This window comes from Oreochromis niloticus, linkage group LG14 (assembly GCF_001858045.2).
Source record: "Oreochromis niloticus isolate F11D_XX linkage group LG14, O_niloticus_UMD_NMBU, whole genome shotgun sequence".
Taxonomy (NCBI): domain Eukaryota; kingdom Metazoa; phylum Chordata; class Actinopteri; order Cichliformes; family Cichlidae; genus Oreochromis; species Oreochromis niloticus.
Genome location: NC_031979.2, coordinates 34,212,190 through 34,224,749, shown reverse-complemented (window position 1 = coordinate 34,224,749; position 12,560 = coordinate 34,212,190).

The window sequence follows — 12,560 nt, the reverse complement described above, 5'->3', positions numbered from 1 at the left end:
GGTTAGCAAGGATGTGGGACACATTTTAAGACCCAGATAAGTGAAGCTACTGGGTCAACACCATGACCACACCCAGTGATACCAGCGACACTTTAAAAATTGCCCACTACACTGAACTGTATAAAATAATTAAAGCTTTTGATAAAATTTCAATATTACTCAAAAAGAAATATATTACTGCTTTATATAACATAGGGCACTGACAATAATTTGTTGTAATTGTGGCAGATCACACAGTGTATAAAAAATGGATGTGGATTTTGGTAGGTGTGGGAAACAAACGTGGCTTAATATTAAAATACGTCAAAGCATAATCGCGGTCATCAAAAGAAAAGCTTTATTGTACATTAATCAACTAAGTACAAAAGTACAGAAGCTTTGGCAGAATGCATCCTTGCAATTTCAAACAAAAGGATATAGATGGACAGCCCAAGTTTTATTTGCTAATCCACCCCTCCACAAAATTCAGCCTGGTAATGTGAGAGACAAGGTACACCCTCAGCAGGTCAGGGCTAGCACAGCCGTAAAACCAAACACCTACAGCCAGTTTAGAGACATCAAGTAACCTAACAAGCACATCTTTGGACTGTGGGAAGAAACCGGATTACCCAGAGGAAATTCACAGGCACAGAGGGAACATGCAACATCCACACAGAAAGACACACCCAGTCAATCAATGAGTCACTGTCCCTTCATCCTACACTAAGAGGAGTTGGTGAAGTGAAGTAAGAATAAAAACACGCTGCTTAAAGTTCTCTGTCTTTGCTCTGTTGTTTCTTTTAATTAAGACTGATCCATTGCAGCACAATAAGCTCTCGTGTTAAACTAACATCGACTAAGTCAGTTATCCTCCTTCTCATATGAAACAAAGAGAAGGTGGTGTCTAAAATCATGTGATGTTAAAATATGCAGTGTAGGTCACAAGATAATTACATAAAAATCTCACAAGAAAATGAGTCATAGATATTAAGAGACAATGAATGAATTGTTAATTATATGAAAACTGGTTTGATTTCCATGAGAATGAAAATAAATAACCTTGTGAAGACCTTTAATAAAGTGCTTCTAAGCACCTTTTTATTTGCATGCAATTAGTAGATATTGGATTTAAAACATGATTTAAATAGTTTTAGGTAAAAAAATATATATACTTGGACATATACTGTATACCTAAATATGTATATGTATGTGTATAAAGTATATACAGCCACCATTGAAGAGGTTACACTGTAGTTTCAACCCCCCTGTCTGAGGTTTGAGTAATCATCTGTCAGCTCGCCTCCAATACTTTTCTGTCTAGATTTGAAAAACTCTTTAAAATTGGTCAGTAGTATTAATTTAAAATACTACTGTAAAAAGAAAAGAGAACAATCATGTAAAAAAAACCCAAAGTAGAATATTTATATATGTATTTTTTTAGTGCTGTTAGCGTTACTGTATTTGCTGTCAACGCGGAGTTTTGCCGTGTTAATGCGGTTATGGCGTTAACGTCATTTTAACGAGATTAATGCTGACAGCACTAATTTTTTTGTTATATAGTAAAATAAATCATGCCTAGGGATGGGTACCGGTATCTGGTGCCATTATGGCACCCGTTCTGACATAAACGGTAGTAACCAGACCGAAAAGCAGCGCACATTTCGGTGCTTTTTTTTTCGTGAGATGTCATACACTTTGGATTCTAGCCAATCATTTTACCTTTGCAAGCGTAGTAGGCGGGCCCAGGTACGTACGTTCTTTTAGAGCAGAGCTACAGATTAAAAATGCCCAAGGCGAAGTGGTCAAAGTCTGGCTGTACTTCACAGCAAAAGATGCAAACTCAGCAGCCTGCAACAAGTGCTTTAAGCTGATACTGTGCAAAGGAGGTAACTCCTCGAATCTGATGAAACACCTGGCGACGCATAGCGTTTTTTTAAAAGCCGAGAAATGCACCATATTTGATAGCTTGCTGCGAGCCCTCACACCGTGCACATCTACTGCGGGTGTGGTGCCTGTTATCGGACCCGGAGTTAGCGACATCCCCCAAGAACCCGAAGAGTAGAGTCCTGGCCCCTAGCCCTGCCAGTGTAGCAGAAATGATGATGGCAGCAGCAGCTGTTCTTCTCTGCGTGAGTAGCTTCATGTTGTTCGTGTGTAATTTACGTTGAGTAGGCTAACCACGTTATTAATGTAAGGTGAACTAGCAAACACCGTCGTAGTTACATGCGGCTGTCTTCTTGTTTGACGGCAGATACTCCTTCACCCTGGCCAAAAAGGCTAAAATGACCAAAGAAAAAGTGGGAAACAGCTGAACATGAGAGGTTTTTGGACAAAGTTTGTGTTTTTTCCATTGTTTAAGCACTGCTTCCAGCCAAGAGTGATACCATATATGTCCTATAGCTGCAGAAAAGGCTAACATTGTTATCTTTTTACAAAAAAACAGCTGAACATGAGAGGTTTTTGGACAAAGTTTGTGTTCTTCATTCTTTAAGCACCGGTTCGAGCACCGTTTAAGCACCGGCACCGTTTCAAAAGTACCGGTTTAGTACTGGTATCGGATAAAACCTAAACGATACCCATCCCTAATCATGCCTGTACCAGGTGTACCAGTATAAAGTACAGCTTTGCATTATTAAACAGAGCGATTGCTGTCTTGTCTGTCACACCCTCCTCAACTTTTTTGTGACAGTTTCAAATCTAGTTTCCACTTTTAGAATTAAATGAGAAATACGTAAAAAACTTTCCATCTTATGATTCAAACACAGTTCAGTGTATGTGCTGTGCATCATGTTTCTGGCCCAGATTGTGTAACTGTGCACTGAAGTTGGGGTGAGGCGGTGGACTAGATGATGATTGAGCTTCAATGCCCGATGTGAGTCAGACTTATGAGCATTATGACTCCATGAAGCTGAAGCACAAACAGCCATTGTTTCATTTCCCATTCCCTCTTTTCTTATCAAATGACACATCCCACACAATAAACTGCCCAGACACGTAAGCATGCACAAGGGTGTACGGAATCTGTGTAGTGACGGGATCTCAGACAGACACAGATGTGGGTTCTCAGTCCAGTCAGAAAATGGTATTTTCAAAACCTAACCTTAACTTTGCAATTACAATATGCCATCGGCGTAACTTTGTGCTGAACATTGCGGGGGTCAAGATCTCTGTCTAAATAAATAAATAAATCTGGGTAAATTCCCAGATGATTAAACATGCAACTATTTTGCTGGTAATACCTGAAACGAGTAAAGCAAATCAACAGGCTATTTATGCAAGATAATTCATAATTTTATTGGGGGGGTTATATTGGTTGGGTCTGATTATTGGGGGGGGGGGGGGGGTTATAACCCCCTAACCCCCTTGGAAATTACGCCCCTGCAATTTGCCATTTGGCTTTTACTTCAACCACAACGTATACCTGACCTCATGGTACGGCGCTGGCCACATAAATGTCTGACTTGGGTCATTTTCAGTCCTTGTAAAAACAAGAGGACTGATGCCACCGCGTATGATTCTTTAGAATTGGGACTCAGTACTCAGAGGGCAAACTATAAATCACTGAAGCAATTTCACCTTTATGTGGACATGGGTCTGTGCATAGCTGCGATCAGCAGGAATCTATCAAGGCTTTAGACTTTTTGGCTGCTACAGTGTCCCTTTAAATATAGCGCTGCCTTTTCTGCAGATACAGGACTGTTCTGACGCTTCCATTGTCTGATGCTGCAGATATTTGCTCTTTGGTCCTTGCTTGTTTGTGATGTTGCTCTAATGGACCGCATTAAATGCAAAACTAATGGATCCTAAAAATAACAGCTGTTGTTAACACACGAATACTGGCTTAATAAATTATTTTGTCCCAACTTATGGATACAATCTGGGAGTCTGGCAGCCAAACAATTGTGTTTGTTTTTCTAACTCGAATCTAAAATCTTGCCCACATTGATTAAAAAGGCAGCCAGTAGCTAATCTACATCTACTGAGGGGTCTTGCTTTTTTTGGTACGTGGTCAGTGAACCGTGGCGGGCGCCAGCTGTTTCCTGGGTTTTGTTTTGGTTCATTTGCTTTAGTCTTTCCTTAAAAACAACTGTGTTTTACAGCTGAGACTTAAGAAATCATTAAAATACAGTAAAACAGGCTGAGTGAGGAAAAGTCTGTAACTGTAGGGTAACTGTAATAGGGTGGAGAATCTAACATAGCTATAAGCTGCTAAATTTAACTTTAACCAAGAGGGGGCAGGATTTTAGCTGAAAGTTGTAGTTGTAGCTCGTGATCCCTGTGGTATGAAAAAGCAACTAATATGTTGTGACTTCAATATCACACTCAGCATCATCACTCATTTTTAGAGACCAGTTTTTAGTGTATTCCCCAACCGATTGTGAGCGGTAACTGGAGGTTGCTGATGGTCACTGTGAAACCATTTGCTGAAGCCCCGGTCACGCAGATCTATAGTTTTGCACGTGATGTCATGTGCACATTTCTTAAGACCATATTGGACGTAGCGATCACGTCCAATCACTCATACATGCTTTACATAGAAATTCACTCGCTGGGCCCAAGTCCTCATTTGAGGTTTGACAGCGTTTTAGTAGATAAAGATGAATGGCTCGGACATGAATTGAGCTGTGGTTTGGGGAAGGCCTCGAAGGGGACTGGCAGATCCCCATGTACTAAATATTATTTAAGAAGTTAAAGAATTGAAAAGGGGAGGAAGGGTGGGGCATGTAAATGAGAACGAACAGCTTGTAGAACTGGGGGAACATATATAGATGAGAACCGGAAAGGGCGTGTTTGGAGGCGCGGTCCCGCTCCTGAAATTCAGATACTTTATCTTCAATTATCATTACTGTTTTGCCCTCACAATGACAATATTCATCATCAAGGACAGATAGAGAATTTTTTTCATCACTTTTCTGTTGTTTCAGATAGAAGAGTACAAAACAAACAAACAAAAACAATTAGTGATACAGGCATCAGGTAAATAGTATATCAGTATAACAATTATAAGTTACTTGACTTTTTAAAATCATCAGTATCTGTTTCAAACAATTTAACATTTTTGCATTTATATTTTCATCTTTATCTGTATTTCTCATCTCCTTCATCTGTCTCCTGCAGCACTCCTCTTGCCTTCTCATCTCCATCTCATCCTCTTCCTCCTTAATTAGTTATTGTTAGCAGATCAGACATGCGACCCTCCCGTCTCTGGACATCTGAACACAGATGGCTAAGCAACAACATAACATTCAACAACAACAACCCCAATCAGACCAGGAGTGACATGTTTAGCCGCATGTTCTCCTTAAATTGCTGGCTGTCTGAGTGGTGTCCCAGAAACGATGTGGGCTTCATAGATAATTGGCAAACCTTCTGGAGGAAACCTGGTCTTGTTAGGAGAGACGGCATCCATCCCACTTTGGATGGAGCAGCTCTCATTTCTAGAAATATGGACCAATTTATTAAACCCCCCAAAATATGACTATCCAGAGTTGGGACCAGGAAGCAGAGTTGCAGTCTTACACGCCTCTCTGCAGCTTCTCTCCTCCTGCTACCCCCCCAAAAACCCATCTCCATTGAGACTGTGTCAGCTCCCAAACAGACAAAAAACAAACTAAAAACCAGCAATAAACAACTTAAACATAAAAAATCACAAAGAAAGAACAATACAGTATCCACATCTGAACCAAAGAGTAAAACAGTGAAATGTGGATTATTAAATATTAGGTCTCTCTCCTCCAAGTCTCTGTTAGTACATGACTTAATAATTGATCAACAAATCGATTTACTCTGCCTTACAGAAACCTGGTTGCAGCAGGATGAGTATGTTAGTTTAAATGAATCAACACCCCTGAGTCATTCTAACTACCAGAAATCCCGAAGCACAGGCCGAGGGGGCGGTGTGGCAGCAATTTTTCACACCAGTCTATTAATTAACGAAAGACCAAGACAGACTTTTAATTCATTTGAAAGCCTGATGCTTAGCCTCGTCCACCCCAGCTGTAAAACTCAGAAACCAGTCTTACTTGTTATCATCTATCGTCCACCTGGGCCTTACACAGAGTTTCTCTCTGATTTCTCAGACTTTTTATCTGATTTAGTGCTCAGCTCAGATAAAATAATTATTGTGGGTGATTTTAACATCCATGTAGATGCTAAAAATGACAGCCTCAACATGGCATTTAATCTGTTATTAGACTCAATTGGCTTCTCTCAAAATGTAAAAGAACCCACCCACCACTTTAATCACACTCTAGATCTTGTTTTAACATATGGCATAGAAACTGGACATTTAACAGTGTTTCCTGAAAACCCTCTGCTGTCTGATCATTTCCTGATAACATTTACATTTACAATAATTGATTACACAGCAGTGGAGAGTAGACTTTATCAAAGTAGATGTCTTTCTGAAAGTGCTGTAACTAAGTTTAAGAATATAATCCACCCACTGTTATCATCTTCAATGCCCTGTACCAACACAGAGCAGAGCAGCTATCTGAACGCTACTCCAACAGAGGTCGATTATCTTGTTAATAATTTTACCTCCTCTCTACGTACGACTCTGGATACTGTAGCTCCTGTGAAAACTAAAGCCTCAAATCCGAAGTACCTGACTCCGTGGTATAATTCTCAAACACGTAGCCTAAAGCAGATAACTCGTAAGCTGGAGAGGAAATGGCGTGTCACAAATTTAGAGGATCATCATTTAGCCTGGAGAAATAGTTTGCTGCTTTATAAGAAAGCCCTCCGCAAAGCCAGAACATCTTACTATTCGTCACTGATTGAAGAAAATAAGAACAACCCCAGGTTTCTCTTCAGCACTGTAGCCAGGCTGACAAAAAGTCAGAGCTCTACTGAGCCAACAATCCCTTTAACGTTAACTAGTAATGACTTCATGAACTTCTTCACAAATAAAATTTTTATCATTAGAGAAAAAATTACCAATAATCATCCCACAGATGTAATATTATCTACAGCTACTTTTAGTACCATCGGTGTTAAGTTAGACTCTTTTTCTCCAATTGATCTTTCTGAGTTAACTTCAATAATTAATTCCTCCAAACCATCAACGTGTCTTTTAGACCCCATTCCTACAAAACTGCTCAAAGAAGTCCTGCCATTAATTAATGCTTCAATCTTAAATATGATCAACCTATCTCTAATAATCGGCTATGTACCACAGGCCTTCAAGGTGGCTGTAGTTAAACCTTTACTTAAAAAGCCATCTCTAGACCCAGCTGTCTTAGCTAATTATAGGCCAATCTCCAACCTTCCTTTCATATCAAAAATCCTTGAAAGAGTAGTTGTCAAACAGCTAACAGATCATCTGCAGAGGAATGGCTTATTTGAAGAGTTTCAGTCAGGTTTCAGAGCTCATCACAGCACAGAAACAGCTTTAGTGAAGGTTACAAATGATCTTCTTATGGCCTCTGACAGTGGACTCATCTCTGTGCTTGTCCTGCTAGACCTCAGTGCTGCGTTTGATACTGTTGACCATAATATCCTATTAGAGCGATTAGAACATGCTGTAGGTATTACAGGTACTGCACTGCAGTGGTTTGTATCATATCTATCTAATAGACTCCAATTTGTTCAAGTAAATGGAGAGTCCTCTTCACACACTAAGGTTAAATATGGTGTTCCACAGGGTTCAGTGCTAGGACCAATTCTATTTACATTATACATGCTTCCCTTAGGCAGCATCATTAGAAGACATAGCATAAATTTTCACTGCTATGCAGATGACACGCAGCTCTATCTATCCATGAAGCCAGGTAACACACACCAATTAGTGAAACTGCAGGAATGTCTTAAAGACATAAAGACCTGGATGGCCGCTAACTTTCTGCTTCTTAATTCAGATAAAACTGAGGTTATTGTACTCGGCCCTGAAAATCTTAGAACTATGGTATCTAAGCAGATTCTTACTCTGGATGGCATTACCTCGGCCTCCAGTAACACTGTGAGGAACCTTGGAGTCATTTTTGACCAGGACATGTCCTTCAATGCACATATTAAACAAATATGTAAGACTGCTTTCTTCCATTTGCGCAACATCTCTAAAATTAGAAATATCCTGTCTCAGAGTGATGCTGAAAAACTAGTTCATGCATTTATTATTATTATTATTATTATTATTATTATTACTTCCAGGCTGGACTACTGTAATTCTTTATTATCAGGATGTCCTAAAAACTCACTGAAAAGCCTTCAGCTGATCCAAAATGCTGCAGCAAGGGTACTGACAGGGACTAGAAAGAGAGAGCATATTTCTCCTGTTTTGGCTTCCCTTCATTGGCTTCCTGTTAAATCCAGAATTGAATTCAAAATCCTGCTCCTCACATACAAAGTCTTAAATAATCAGGCCCCATCTTATCTTAATGACCTTGTAGTACCATATCACCCCATTAGAGCACTTCGCTCTCGCTCTGCAGGCTTACTTGTTGTTCCTAGAGTATTTAAAAGTAGAATGGGAGGCAGAGCCTTCAGTTTTCAGGCCCCTCTTCTGTGGAACCAGCTTCCAGTTTGGATTCGGGAGACAGACACTATCTCTACTTTCAAGATTAGGCTTAAAACTTTCCTTTTTGCTAAAGCATATAGTTAGGGCTGGACCAGGTGACCCTGAATCCTCCCTTAGTTATGCTGCAATAGACGTAGGCTGCCGGGGATTCCCATGATGCATTGAGTTTTTCCCTTCCACTCACCTTTCTCACTCACTATGTGTTAATAGACCTCTCTGCATCGAATCATATCTGTTATTAATCTCTGTCTCTCTTCCACAGCATGTCTTTATCCTGTTTTCCTTCTTCACCCCAACCGGTCGCAGCAGATGGCCGCCCCTCCCTGAGCCTGGTTCTGCCGGAGGTTTCTTCCTGTTAAAAGGGAGTTTTTCCTTCCCACTGTCGCCAAAGTGCTTGCTCATAGGGGGTCATATGATTGTTGGGCTTTTCTCTGTATTTATTATTGTGCTATCTACTGTACAATATAAAGCGCCTTGAGGCGACTTTTGTTGTGATTTGGCGCTATATAAATAAAATTGAATTGAATTGAACATTACAAGCTAACTGTTTTGATGCATGCTCAATCATCCGGGTAAGGAATTTCCAAAAAGCTGATTCTGTTCATCCTGACGTAACGTTTCGTCACTCATCCAAGTGACTTCTTCAGTCTCAGCTGACTGCAGGTTTCCCCAACCTTATAAACAGAACCACTCTCTAGGACTGTGACTGAGGCTTTGCCCCTGTGTTTTTAAAATTTCTTTTCTTTGCAAATGATCATGTTTTTACTTGTTTTGGAAGTTAATGCTGCTCATGAACATAGTGGTTTCCAGGAGCTTCAGCCACTGTTAGCTGTCCCACTAGAAATCCTTTTATTTCACATTGGCATAGGTGCTTCCTCATCCTCTCCATGGGTATGATATCCTCTGCTGCTTGACTCTGAGCAGACAAGACACTACATTGATTCATCGTGGAATAAAGTATTATTCCACAAAACTTTAGTTGGCGCGTCTTCAACACAATAGACAGCCACAGCTGTTACTACAAAAAGAATTTATAATAAAACCTTTAAATTCTACTGGAAAAGGGTCTTAGCTCAGCTAGCTAATTCTAAATAAACACACAAACACAAATGGTAATGTAGCCTATTTATGGCATTTGCCTGTAGATTCCCACATTCATGGAAATGTCTTGACCTTAAAAGTTGAGACGAACAACCAGGTCTGGGAGCACATGAATTATGGATGGTCATTTGCAATTCTCTCTTTGACCTCTTTCAACTTACCATGAATCCAAATCCCAAAGCTAAAGGCTGTGTGTGATTCACTCTCCATGAATTTGTGTTTTGAATGAGAAATAGTTCTGGATATGAATAATAAGGCTTTGGATTATTTGAATAAATATGGTCTCAGTTATTGAGGGGCTGGGGAATGACTTTTAAGAGTCTAGATGGCCTCCCCTTATTCAAATTAGATAAACCAATATGTGTGCTAATATAGACTGTTATGAGCTATGGATAAAATTGGAAGTGCCATTCACACTGCAACAGTAACCTTAACAATGACAAGCCTTTACCTGCTCACGATTTTTGGATTTTTTAAATTGAGTGCATTTGGCATAGATCGCTTTTTTATATCCATTTTTAACAATAACAATTTTACATGCTAAAAAAAATGAAAGTAAACTAAAGCATCATGTAAAATGTTAAATACAGTATATTATATTTTTAGATGCAAAGCAGTTCGATCATCTTTGCTTCAGCAAAGCAGCAAAAAATATGAAAATTGCAAACATCAGTGGCTACAGTGTAGACAGAACACAAACATAAGTAAATACATAAATACCTACAACAATAAAAAGAGGATGATCATGTGATGACAAGCATGGGTGTCTTTATTTCAAAATGTAAGTGTAAGACTCCCTGCTGCGATTTCACATGTGCTGAAGGGTTCCATGGTCATTTATAGCTAAAAGGATTTTCATAAGCCCACGAGGACCCTGAATGCATCACCAAACATGCAATAACCTTTGAAAAATACATTTCTGTCAGTCAGAAATTGGGGCCATTGTATTAGGCTCACAATACGTGGTCAGCATCTATGTGCAGTGGGAGTTTTAGCTGTTTTTTTTAACTGTTCTGTATATTTGTCCAGGCTGTTTGTCCTCTGCCAGGATGGAATACAGCTGAATGGGCTAATGAGATTATAACATGGATCTTAAAAGGATGCTGGGTCACATTAGACACAGTTTTAAGAGGAATATAGCTCACTCAGTCATCTGTGCAGCACAATTTTATTATTGCTTAAGGTCAAGGTACCTAAATGAATACACTTTTGTGAGTGTTGTGATTTCACCTTTTATTGTAGACTGGTTTCTGTTGCGCTGACCCTCTGCTGCACTAACCGTTATTATCATTTTACCATCTAAAGTTTGAATATGTCACATTCACTAACATTTGTTTTGAGGGATTTTTTTAAATTGTGTTGTTACATGCTAAAGAACATAAGAATACGAGTTTGTTGTCGTTTGGGTATCTGTGGATATATCTGTATAATCCTATGAGCTACTGAAGCTGGAAAAACTTTTGTCAATAATATAAAACAATAAATAAATAATTTAAAAACACAGTATATCTGTAGTAAGCTTCAAAAGGCAATATACACCTGCCAGACACTTTTAGTTACAGCTTGCTAGTTTGCGGTTGGAGCCCCTTTTGCTTTCAGCACTACCTTAGTCTTTAGATTTGATAAGACGCTGGAAACATTTTGGTCTGTATTGACATGATATCATCACACAGGTGCTGCAGATGTGTTGGCTGCACATCCATGATGCAAATCATTTCAACATGTCCTAAAGGTGCGCTGCTGGACTGAGATCTAGTGAATGTGGAGGCTGTTTGAGTACAATGAACTTATTGTTACGACTTCCTTGAAATGTTGAAGAAACCAGTTTGACATGATTTGAGCTTTGTGACGTGGTGTGTGAGAGGATGGCTGGATGGACGTGGTCAGCAACAATACTTCGGTAGTCTCTGGAGTTTAAACAATGCTCAAATGGTACTAAGAGGCCAAAAGTGTGCCAAGATTGTATCTCTCACACCATGACATCACCTGTCACTACAAGGTAGAATGGATTCATGCTTTCATGTTATCCATGCCAAATTCCAACCCTTCTATCTGAATGCCACAGCAGAAATCAGACTCTTGAGATCAGGTAATGTTTTTACAGCTGAACTGGCCTCGCTTTCCTGTTGTGAGCTGACAGGAGTGGCACCTGGCCAGATGTTCTGCTGCTGTAGCCCATCTGCTGCAAAGTTGGGACTCTGAAATGCTCTGTATCAGTATATATCAATTTCTATATCAGCTTAAAAGATAATATGTTAATGTTGTGAAGCACTGCTTATCCTGTCCTTGTGTGCCTAAAACTTCCACAGAATTGTTTGCGTAACAAAAAGTTTCATCTCTCCAGCTATTTTGTAGCTCTTTTACCTATTATCTGCCTATAGAAATAGATATAAATATCGAATGCAAAAAGCCTGCACAACTGTTCTTTATATCCCAGCGGAGTTTCTTATCGGATAATAAATCACTCTCATCATCAGGTGAGCTGCTGGTAATGACAGCGTGGCCTCTGGTGAGCTTCTATATATAAATCTTTAGTAGAGGAACTTAGTGACGCATAGAGGACAAGAGACAATGTTCCCTCAGAGAGAGAGTCTGTCCTTTCTTTCCTCTTAAGAACATAAAGGCATGTGCGACCGCTCGGTTTCCTTTTGCTTAATGCTGTAAAACACAAATGAAAAGTACACGCAGACACACATTTGTGTATGTCACACGAATACATCTGCCTTTTTCCCCACATCTCATACTTCCTTGTTTAGGCTGTCCTGTTTTGTATAGGACATTATGAATGTGTCCATCCCTGTGAGGACAGGCTGTAAATATAGGGTTGCGTCTAAAGCATCACAGTGGGAAGGACGCATCTCACACTGTTAGAAAAAAAAACACACACACACACGCACACACACACACACACACACACACACACACACATGCAGGTTGTACAGCATGTCCTTGATGTTGTTCA